The 12,000-nt window shown below is 36.7% G+C and overlaps 1 protein-coding gene across 1 annotated transcript in view; it reads right to left on the bottom strand.

Moving 5' to 3' along the window:
* LOC122535865 (protein rhomboid-like) overlaps positions 1–12,000 on the bottom strand; it is a 163,352-nt gene that overhangs the window by 114,646 nt on the left and 36,706 nt on the right. The gene's annotated exons all lie outside the window — the stretch shown is intronic.

Below are 12,000 nucleotides of genomic sequence, written 5' to 3'. Positions count from 1 at the left end.
TTTGAATCGGAAATTTTCATCGATACTGTACAAAAATATATAAAACGCGTTCGAAAGTATGAGGAACTACTTGAAAGGTAAGAATTGAATAAAAGGGAAAAAAATATTTTTATAATAATAATTAATACAGAAAAAGATGAGAAAAAATAAAAATTAATATATAAAGATTATGACATCGAATAGTTGCTATTAACAGCAGATACTCAACGTTTGCGTGAAAAGATAGAAACGAGGCGAGGAGCTTTGAAAACGCGAAGCCCGCGATTCGGACCATGAAACTCCGGTGCACAACGAAACAACGGATTTATCGAGGCGGAATTATGAAAATTATCGGAATCGTTAGGCACCTTTTTCTTTTGCAGCGTTTGAAAATTAATCTGTCAGCGGCCCGCAGCGATTCTCCAACTAATCACCCGAACTCTTCGCCACCCCCAGGAATTTTCGCGCGAAGAAATAGTCGCGAGCCCCTCGTTAATCGTCGCCAGGGGTAGCGAAATAATGAGAAATTAATTTTACCGATTCGACTTGCCGCCGCGAGTAAAAACGAAAAAAAAAAAAAAAAAAAAAGAAAAAAATACTCTCGCGCAATTACGACTGACTTTTGCCATCGAGGATTCCTCATTATCTCGATATTCTGTCGATGTCTGACAGACGTTCGACGTCGTGACCTCACGATGCAAGAAAGTTCCTACGAGTGTTGATAACAATCACAGTTAACTACACAGTTTTAACAGATTGTGTGCTCCCGATTTTGTTTCGTCTTTGTTCGATTTTGTCTCTCTTATATTTGGTTTACATCTCAATTATTAGTCTACATGTGAATAAATTAAATTTATTTAAAAAAAACTAGATATTAATAAATACGATAAACATTTAATTTCTATATATATATTTATTTATTTTTATTTTACAAAAATAATATATATATATACATATATGTGTATATATTTAGATCATTTACTTTCGAGATAATTAAAATTATTAAAATAAATTAATTAATATACAAAAGGTACGAAATAAATTTTACTTATCTACTTTTAAAAAAGTTCATTTTCATTACTTTAAACTATAAATAATATTATTAATTTTAAATCATTACTAAAATATATTTCTATTATAAAACTTTATTAAATTATATAAATTTTATAAATTACACACACACACACACACATATATAAATTTGTTAAATATTTCAAAAAGAAATTGAAAAAGACAAAGAAAAGTTTCACGAGTCTTTATTTAATTCATGAGCTAAATTAGATCGATTTAAAAATATCGGTAATGTGTTGTGTTATGTTTGTTCAAAAAAACAAACATACAGCAAACTTAAAACTTACTTTGATGATAATAATAATAATTTATTTGTACACGTACATATATATATATAAATTATATAGAATCGATTTCGTGATTTCTTTTCTTTCGATTTGTCTTCCAATAAAGAAATTTGAGAAGCATGACAACCTCAACTTCAATAAATAATTTCGTGTCTATGGAATCGCGATGAATTTGAAAGAGCTGTCGATTTTTCATGAACTCGCGCAATAAAATAATTATTACAAAATATCGTTGAAAATATTTCCAGCTCGGCATTGCTCGTGTACATAGTCATGAAAACGACTGACGTTCTCGGCCGACACACCGATGCAACGTATTGATTTAACAAAACGTAATTTGAGAATTTCGAAAAATATCATGTGGGCGTACAGCATGCGGAGTTGTATTGTGATACAGTTGTAAACCGATACAAATTAAACATTTCTCGTAAACACGAGAGATCAGGAAACGTACAAAATCATGGAGGACTCTGGAGAACATCAAGGAGACTACAGTTTCGGTATTAACTTCTTACAATTTTTCCATGTATCGTCTGGCATTACTACTACGGTTATATCGATGTAAATCGAATCCGTATGAATGAGTTACACTGCAAATTACACTGTAAATTAACAATGATAATATTTATCGTAAGTTCTACGACCGTGAGGTTAGGATAAAATCAACAAATAAATATAACAGCTCCCGGGTACTAAAAAGGTTGAATATTTTATCGAATTCTGCTCGAAGATATGCTCGAAAACAAATGTTGGTGTATTTCTTAGATGTTCAAGCAATCCAATTGCGATGAAATCTACGAGAAACGTTGGCGCACAGCGCCGAAATATGAAAATCGTTGGTAAAATATTACTCGGTCGACTGTGATTTTAATTCACAGTGACACGAACTTATCGATGAACGGAATTCGCCTCGAAATAACGAATGAATGCGAAATGTTTGCACTAATCTCTTCCGTTGGGATGATAGGAAATAAATGGCGCCATTCGTATCTTCCTACCAGCGGATTTTCATTCAACCGGTCGATCAAAGTATTAATTACACGTTTGTCAATCAACTTTGCGAAATTGTTCGTTTCGTTTTAATTTCACTTGCTCCCCGCAGTTGTATCTTTTCATACATCAGTTATATTACATGATAGTATATCTTAAATACATCATGCAAAATCTTTGGATAGTACATTAATAATATCGAAAAATTTATGATCACTTTAACGCTATAAACAATTAAAATAAACAACTGATATGATTTACGAGGATATTTATCTGATATTTATCTGCACATCTATTACATTTCATTTTTATTTAGTATCTGTTTGATCTGTTCTATCGATTATTCATGAATGTACATTGACTTAAATTATAATTGTAATAAATGATTAAATATATAATCGTATAATTATTATAATAATTATCATTTAATATATTGATTTAAATTATATTATAATCATAATAAATGTACAATTGATGAAATAGGCATTAATTAACTGTTATATTACATGGTAGTATATCTTAAATACATCTTGCAAAATCTTTGGATAGTACATCAGTAACATTGAAAAATTTATGATCGCTTTAACGCTATAAACAATTAAAATAAACAATTGATATAATTTACGAGGACTCTAATATTTACCTGCACATCTATTATATTTCATTTTTATTTACTATCTATGTTTTATCCGTTCTATCGATTATTCATGAATGTACATTGATTTAAATTATAATTGTAATATATGATTAAATATATAATCGTATAATTATTATAATAATTATTATTTAATATATTGATTTAAATTATATTATAATCATAATAAATGTACAATTAATGAAATAGGCATTAATTAACTGTTATATTACATGGTAGTATATCTTAAATACATCTTGCAAAATCTTTGGATAGTACATCAGTAACATTGAAAAATTTATGATCGCTTTAACGCTGTAAACAATTAAAATAAACAACTGATATAATTTACGAGGACTCTGATATTTATCTGCACATGTATTACATTTCATTTTTATTTAGTATCTGTTTTATCTGTTCCATCGATTATTCATGAATGTACATTGATTTAAATTATAATTGTAATATATGATTAAATATATAATCGTATAATTATTATAATAATTATAATTATATAATGATTTAAATTATATTATAATCATAATACATGTACAATTAATAAAATACGCATTAATTATACAACTTTGAGATATTTCACTATTACGTTAATAAAGAATCTAATCTTCTACTGTCTTAGAATGATGAAAGTTCTAAATTCTACAATTTAATAACCTACAGTGAAGAATTTTTACTTTGACAGTCCCGAGTTCGTTTTTTTTTTTTTTCAAAGATGATTTTAAATCACGTAACATCCCCAATCGTTTTTATAACGAGATTATGAGAAACTTGCTGTTTCTTGCGATTTCCTTTTCTTTCTTTCTTCCTTTTCTCTCTGTTTTTTTTTTTTTTTTTTTTGTATTTTATTGAACTTTGAATATGGCACGGCAGAGATAAAATCGTACGGCACATTCGAAGAGATCGTTGCGAAAAGGAGATTTCAATCTTCGAGGTGAGATCGTGATAGCTCTGGTCACGAAAGCCATTTTTTTACTATTCTCAAAGACGTTGTCTCAAACTTTCACGATGCTCGAGAGGAAAGTAAGTACTATCTTCCCACCCGACACGTAACGTGGACTCATCTAACGTGGAAAAACTGAACTCCGAGACTGCGAGACTAGAAGCCTCGTGCTTTCAAACAAAAGGCTAAGTGGATCGTCGTTATAAGCTATAACAGTTTAAATTACCGTCAATGTTTCATCGTTGCTGCTCTTCCCTCCGTCTCGCTGTTTCTCGCAATACTCGAACGAATGTTAAAACAATAATCGAGCAAAAGGAAGAAAGAAAAGGGGAAGAGTATCGTAGAAAGATAAACTTGAAACGAGATAAGGGAGTACGCGCATAAACGCAGCCGGTGTTCTCGATAGTAATCTTCCGTACCCGTGGAATAATTACGAAGAAATATTGGCCCGTAACTCAACGTGGTAACCATAACACCTAAACACGTTTATGGTATCGGAGATAAACCATCTCCTTCTGTGTTTCTATTGACCGAGGGTGGAAACCGCTCGAAACGAGGGTGGACGAGGAGAGATCAATTAAAGAGAGAGAGAGAGAGGACCCCGTTGCTATATGCGAGCATAGTAAGCGAACAAACGCAAAGAAAGAGAAGGAAAAAAAGAGGAAGGGGAGGGCGAGGGGAAGAAATAGGTGGAGAGGTAAGAATTAACGGGAAAGATGAAAGAAAGAACGTAGTGGAGGGAGAAAGAAAGAAAGAAAAAAAAAAAAAAAAAAAAAAAGTGGAGCAGAACGAATAAAACAGCTGGCAGACAGAGGAGGCTGGAGGACACAGATATTAAAGAAATGAGAGAACCACGACTAATTACGGAATAATACAGAGATCAAGAAAGCGATGGGAAAAGTTCTGGCGACAAAAAGATCGGGGAAAAATGGGTCAAAAAGTGATACTAATGGGAGGAAAGAAATTACAAAAACGAAGAGAAATACAGAGAGGAAGATTTATATATATATATATATATATATACATTTTTTTTTCAAGCGCGATTTCATTGTACCGGGGAACGTTTGCTTTATCAGCGTCGTGACTATTACGATGGGCCATTTTCTTTTAGAGAATCGTAACTTCAAATTGCAGGCAGCGTGCCCCTTTCAATTGCTTTAAACGTGTCACGCCGACGAGGCGTACTAGAATAGATCGTTAGTAGACTACCGTGTAGCAGGTTCGTGCATTTCTGAAAAATTTAAAGGAGTATTCTTTATGGTACTTGACAGATGACGCAACAGATTTCCCACGAACTCGATCTTTTCAATCTTATTCGTAGACGCGTAAGTTTGCGCAAACATTTTTGTAATAATACTTTATATGATGTAAAGTAATTATATTTATATATATAATACAAATATAATATATTTTTATTTTTCTAATATAATATAATATACTTTTATCATGTGCTATATTTATTTTTATATAATACAAAGTAATTATACCTGTATATAATGTAAATATAATAAAACTTTCCAACGAAATTTTAATTTCGTAATAAAATTAAGATCGGCTTCATATGTGAAAACGTGAGCTTGCACGAGTATATCCAGGATTTAAACGGCAGTTACAGGCGAAACATCCTGATTTCGCTTTGAAAAATTTAGCAGCTGCGAAAGCACGAGTCGAAAATATCAAAACGTACGTTTTAATGGCAGAAAATTAAGAACGCAACGTGAAATTTCTGTTTCAGCAGAAATTTTCAATATCAAATATACGTCACGGCCGAGTGATGTTTCATCCTCGAAAAAGAAAAGAGAAAAAAAAAAAAAAAACGAGCGTTCTTCGGCATTTTTTTTAACGTTGCCGCGATACAGTTATAAAAGATTAAAACTCACGAGTGAAAACAATCCGTGAAACGAGCGCGCGAACGGAGAGGAAATATACACACTTTGCGGATACTTTGCGTGGACTTTAAATTACAAAACAATTAGAAACGGTGTACGGTTGATGTACAAGCTAACGGCCGAGAAAAAAAGAAAACTCCGTAACGGTCGTGTAACCATTTTACAGCGGGGGAAAGCGAAACTGCGTGAACGAGATGGGAGTTAGTGTTTTATGAACACCTAAGTGTTCATGGAGCATGTGAATCGTGACACGTTTTATTTGTTGGCAGTAGCTGGAAGCCGCAGTGTGTGGCCAGTTACCGGCTTGTGCTAGTTACTCGCGTAACAGGAGAACAAATATCTTTTTCCCCGTTGTCGCGAATCCTTTTTCGTAAAATTGCCGGCGCTTTCTTCGATGAAATATATACGTCGCCGCGTTGGCCGCGATTGCCAACCCGGTCGCCACGAACAAATGTACTACTACTTGACAAACTTCGAGCTGGTTAAGCGATTAAGCGATTTACAATTTTAATTGAGTAACTGGAGATTATAAAAATTCCCGGGGCGTGCGTAATAAGAGCGTTACTCTTATTTCACGATGATTCTCAAGAACTACCGACGATTCAACCGTACAATTTCCATCAGAGAGATCGAAGTAGAGCAAAAAAAAATTAAAAAGAAAACTTTATGATACAATAGAGTATGGAAGATTTTATTTATCATTCGACTCTCTGAAAATACATCTGTGTGTGTTTTGCATGTGTGAAATTTCTGAGAAGAATTGTTACAAAGAATTTGCCACTTTTATCACTTTGATATTATTCAAGATTAACATGACAAGATATATAATCTGCGAACCCAAAAAAAGCGAAATGTGCTATGTACAATACATTTTATGTATAATATTCCTCTACCACTAATTTCACACTATTATCGAATTATTCTGTTAATTCGGCTGTTAATCTGAAAATACGCTTTTACGAACTTGAGCAAAGGTTTTCATAAATGCATGAAAATAAACTTCTTCGTTACTTCTGTCATCTATCTTTCTGACTTTTATTTTAACATCTTACTGACTCGAATTAAAGACACTCAACCATTAAATTTAACAGCTTAATCTGTGTGAATGAATTATATTTAATCAAACAAGAACGCGATGACACACGTCCTGTACGTTAATAAATAAATGGCACATCTCGTCAATTCGACGAAACCAACGAAAACCTAAGAAAACCCATGAAACTGTTAACACTGGAATCACCGGCGATCAAAGCATAATATTTCCATCGGAGGCAAGTAATAGTGCAACAGGCTTGCACAAGCTTTTATTTATGAAGGATCATTCAAGTCTCCAAAGATATACTGTTTCACATCTATAAAATATTTTAACAAAAACATTCAAATGGTTATTTTGACCATTTTGGTAGTTCTGGTGTTAATCCTGGCGCCAGGGGAGGGGCAGGGGGACAGGCAAGTAGCCGTGAAATGGAAAAGCAAGGCAAGCTCGGTGAGAAATCGGCGAAAACGGAGACGGTCAGAAGCGGCGCGAGATACGGTTGCGGTCGCGCGAGGAAAGAAAGGAAAGAAGAGGGAAAGAGAGAGAGAGAGAGAGAGAGAGAGAGAGAGAGAGAGAGAAAAGGGTGATCTCGAATGCAGAGTGGCTCGGTGAACGCGGCTGCCAGGTCCGTAGGCGCGCACCTAATTGCTAGCGCGCCTCGAGACACCGTAGATCGCACGAGCGATTTCCAATTAGCGATGTGACTGATATACCTGGGTTCAAGGAAACGAGAGAGGGGTCGTCTACTCAGTTGCTCTCGCTTCCTCCGCGGCGCCGGTGCACAGGTGGCGCGCTTGACGTCCGCCACGCTTCTGTGCAACGGTCCCCTGGAACAAGATGGGACGACAGCCAGAGGAGAGAACGAACGAGGAGAAAGCCTGCTCCGTGGATACTGATTAATTGCATCGGCTAGGTATATCGAGCCTTCCGTTATTAACCACGTCACAATGGGCCAGCAGCCAGCGCTAATTGATCCGGTATGCGGAAGAAGATCGCCGCGCTCCACGTCGACGTAAACTGTTCCGACGATTTATGAGATCGTAGGATTCTTCGTACATATCGACGAAGATCGGACGATTTGGGGAAAAAAAAGAAGAAAAAAAGAAAGACAGTGACAAGTATGAAATAATACCTCGTCTGTGATACAGTATCTCGTGGTTTCTTTGTCCCGCGATTTCGGGACTTACCATTTTCGTGTCACAACCTGTCGTACCGACTTAGACGGGTCTTGCACCGCAGCACTACTAGCGATGAGAATTAAAATCAAAAGATATGGACAACGTTGCCACATCTGACAACTTCGAGAGTTATTTATTGAATCTAACGACTTGAAACAGCGATCGATGGAGATTAACGGAATGAAGAATTTATTAATTGTACATTTGATTATTTAAAGGTAACAGAAAAGATTGATTGAAATGTATTTCTTAACGACGTGATTAAACGTGAATTGGACATGACATTTAGCGTGTAAGTTCAGAGTCTGAATGAATCCTGCAAACTCGATTTTATAAAAGCTTGGAGTAAAATGTGTCAAAGAAATGTTTCAATCGAACGAGTTCAACAAGAGTTATGTGTAGTTAGTTTCAGCTTGATATTTTTCTTACGTTACTTTTGTCATTGTTTCATTTGCACAACGATCAGAAGATATTGAACGTTTTGCAAACGTACAGTAGAAGAAGTATTTATTCGTGTTTTAAATCAGTAATATTTTAGAAAGTCTGCGATTAATTATATCTTCTACAACGATAGATCGTATCTATTTTTCTCTCCTCTTTAATTTTTCTCATATTATATCAAATTTAAACAGATGAAATTTATTTGAGCTGACAGGTTCTTTAACATTTTATTAATAGCTTTAGAATTTTAATTTACTGCATGAAAAAAAAAGGAAACGCCATTGTGATACCGTAAAACGTGGATAGAACTCTTCTATATAAGTTTGACATACAGTAGAACGATTTCGATTAGTTACCTTCATTAGCTTCACATTTCGGTACGTGTACAATATTCTACATACGTCAGTACTTCTCAAACGTAAATGCACAAACATCTCCGATCCAACAAGACTCTTCACACGTGAATCGGAAATAAAACTGCTGAAATGAAACCCGCGTCCTGCAGTTTCACCGATTCTCGCGCAGCTGCGAATTCTCCGAGCATCGAGTGGAAAGTCAGAGATAGGCAGAAAGGGAATGGGTGAAAAGGAGGTGATCTCGTAATCAAATTAGTTGCTCTGGCTCTCCATAAAACGGAGGGAGAGAGTGGATAGCAAGAAATTGACCCAGCAGCAACCTGGGGTGGCCACAGGTAACGACTTTAACCTTCCAAGCACTAACGTCCGATATATCGACACCTATATAATATCTGAGAAAGCCGAACGGTCTCTCTCTTCTTGTTTTGAGTCTTTATTTGATTTGATTAACCACAATAATTTATACGAAAACATGTAAAATTAAACTTCGTCCACTAACGAAGGGGGATTTAAATACCTCGTTCTTAGAAGGTTGAACTATCAATGTCAGCCTGTATCGTTTTTAATTACTCGGAGACGAGCAGAGGCCGTTGCTGTCACGATCTCGTGACCAGGCCAAGTTTCACCTGTTCGTCGATGTTTCGGAAGGGTTCTCGCGCAAACCATCCCACGATGATTCGATTCTTTACTTCTGCCTCTCCCGCTTTTTGTTACCGCGACAACTTTCGCCCCCGGGTGGGGGGGGGGGGATTAATTGAATCACCGGCCATCGTCGACTGTTCCGACTGGTCCGAGTATAACGAGTTTATTCTATCAGCCAACGCGGTGTTTTATAGATCTCTGACGATTCAGACGATATTCGTAGAAAATAACGAGATAAATGGAGAGTATTATTGAATGCTGTACGAGCTTTTCAATGGAGGGGGGGAGAGAAAAAACACCGGCGCTGTAAGCTTCATTAAAAAGTATAATGTTTATCGCCGGGGTTGGAGGAAAGAACAAAAAAAAAAAAAAAAGAAAAAATGGCGATTGCGCCGGGTTCGAGTTGTTTATTGTTTGGCCGTGTGCTTTGCGAAGCATTAAATTGCTCGTAGTCACAGATTTAATATTTCCAGTGCATTACGAATATAATGTATTTCTAAATGCATAAATATTCATGATTTCTCATAGTTTCGCGAAATGTCTTCTCTTTGTTTCGCGTTGCACGCTCGCGACAGCAACGACACGATTCGCTTCAATTGAAAAATGTTTTATCAACGCGTCGGGATCCCGCTGCGATTCGAGTACTTCGTTCGGCGGTTTAGCTCTCCTCCGCTCTGTGTTTAGTCTTTCGGTAAAAGTAATAGAACTAATTGATTATAATTAATTCGTAGAGTTAACATTAATTGCAATTCATTCGCGACAGTAGTGCAGAATCAATTAATTACAATTCATTTGTGGAATCGATATCGAATTAACTTTGTGAATACGAGCAGGTATATTCAAGTGATTTTTGAACACTCGACAATGCGAACGATACCGCGCGATAACGAATAGTTTGTATACACATGCACCAACTCAATCGCATCAGTTATGAAAGTTTCAGTTACGACCGAAGCGTACGGAGAGGCACATACGTTGTCCTCGCGGCGCCGAGGACGTTTCGCAAACACGTCTTACGAATTTCACAAGCAGCGCCAAAGCGTAACATTTAAATGTATCGTCCTGAATCGCGTTGCTTCTCCGATCGATTCGGAATCTGTTTTCCGCCTCTCCTTGGGAGAGAGACACACTTGCCGAAGTTGCGTCGTCGCTTTCGTCACGAGCGTGCGACAACTGATTGACAATTCACGATAAAACGAGAGACCGGGACCGAATAACAGCGATTGCTCGTCAAGATCAATCGCGAAACAAAGGGGGAAACGATGCAACGCCAGTCGGATATCTCGATATCTTACTTTTCTCGCAAACCGAGACACGCCGCGAGCAATACATCCACTCGCCGGGTGTGTCTATCGACAGCGTTCGCGATATTTATTTTTCATAACCATAACCGACGATGGCTCAAAAGCGGCAACGCTCGAGACTAAAATCAACCGCGCTTTTAAACAAATCTTGCAAGTGAAAGGAAAACGTGGGTGATATTAATTTTTGAAACTTGCGCACCATCCGTCCAATATCGGTAAATATAAGCGATCGGCGACCAACGTTTACGTTAGACTAGACTAAACGCCGAGAGAAACGAAAGAGGCGGATTTATTGCGAGTCGCTTTGCTTCTGCCCGTGAACAGACACGCGCATACGACGGGAGATAAAATACGGGGGAAATAATACTTCGGTAAGAGTGGTGGTTCTTATCCGGTTGCCGGCGTGCGTGTTCGGTAGCGAGGAATCGCGCGGGCGGGAGATAAGTAGTCCTTAAATCGGGAGATTTCAGTGGTGCGCGATCAAAGCCAGCGGGAAATCGAATCTTTCGATGATCGTCTGGCTCACGTGCAGATTTCGTATCGGCGGAATAGAATATGTAAGCCAGCCAATACCGTTCCTGCTCTGGTTACGCGTTACGTATCGCGGGCATCGATAGTGCATAAAAGCGGATCAACCGAATCGTCGATCGTTCATACGATTTCTTAAACGCGAGCTCGAGCCACGAACGCTTCACGCGCAAGGGAAACCGTCGTTCCATTTGCCCTCGTAAGAAAGGGAGAACAAATATGATAAACGGAGATTACCGTGCAAACACCGCCGATCCGTCACTATGGCAGTTTAACGTGAATTCTTTTACTTCAGGTGAAAATTTTCCAGAATGTCCAAAATTTTTCAGAAAATATTGAAACTAAACTGTCAACGAAAAATACACGGTATAGAGAAAGTACTCTACGTTGAAAAATTCCTAGAATTTTGAAAATTTTTCAGAAAATATTGAAACTGACCTGTCAACGAAAAATACACGGTATAGGAAAAGTTACTGTACGTTGAAAAATTCCTAGAATTTCCAAAAATTTTCAGAAAATATTGAAACTGACCTGTCAACGAAAAATACACAGTATAGAAACAGTACTCTACGTTGAAAAATTCCTAGAATTTCCAAAATTTTCAAAAAATATTGAAACTGATGTGCCAACGAAAAATACACGGTATAGGAAAAGTTACTGTACGTTGAAAAATTCCTAGAATTTCCAAAAATTTTCAGAAAATATTG

Source organism: Frieseomelitta varia, unplaced genomic scaffold (genome assembly GCF_011392965.1).
Source record: "Frieseomelitta varia isolate USP_RPSP 00005682 unplaced genomic scaffold, Fvar_1.2 scaffold_780, whole genome shotgun sequence".
Classification (NCBI taxonomy): Eukaryota; Metazoa; Arthropoda; class Insecta; order Hymenoptera; family Apidae; genus Frieseomelitta; species Frieseomelitta varia.
The sequence above is the reverse complement of the archived record's forward strand: the minus strand, read 5'-3'. Positions and strand labels throughout refer to the sequence as shown.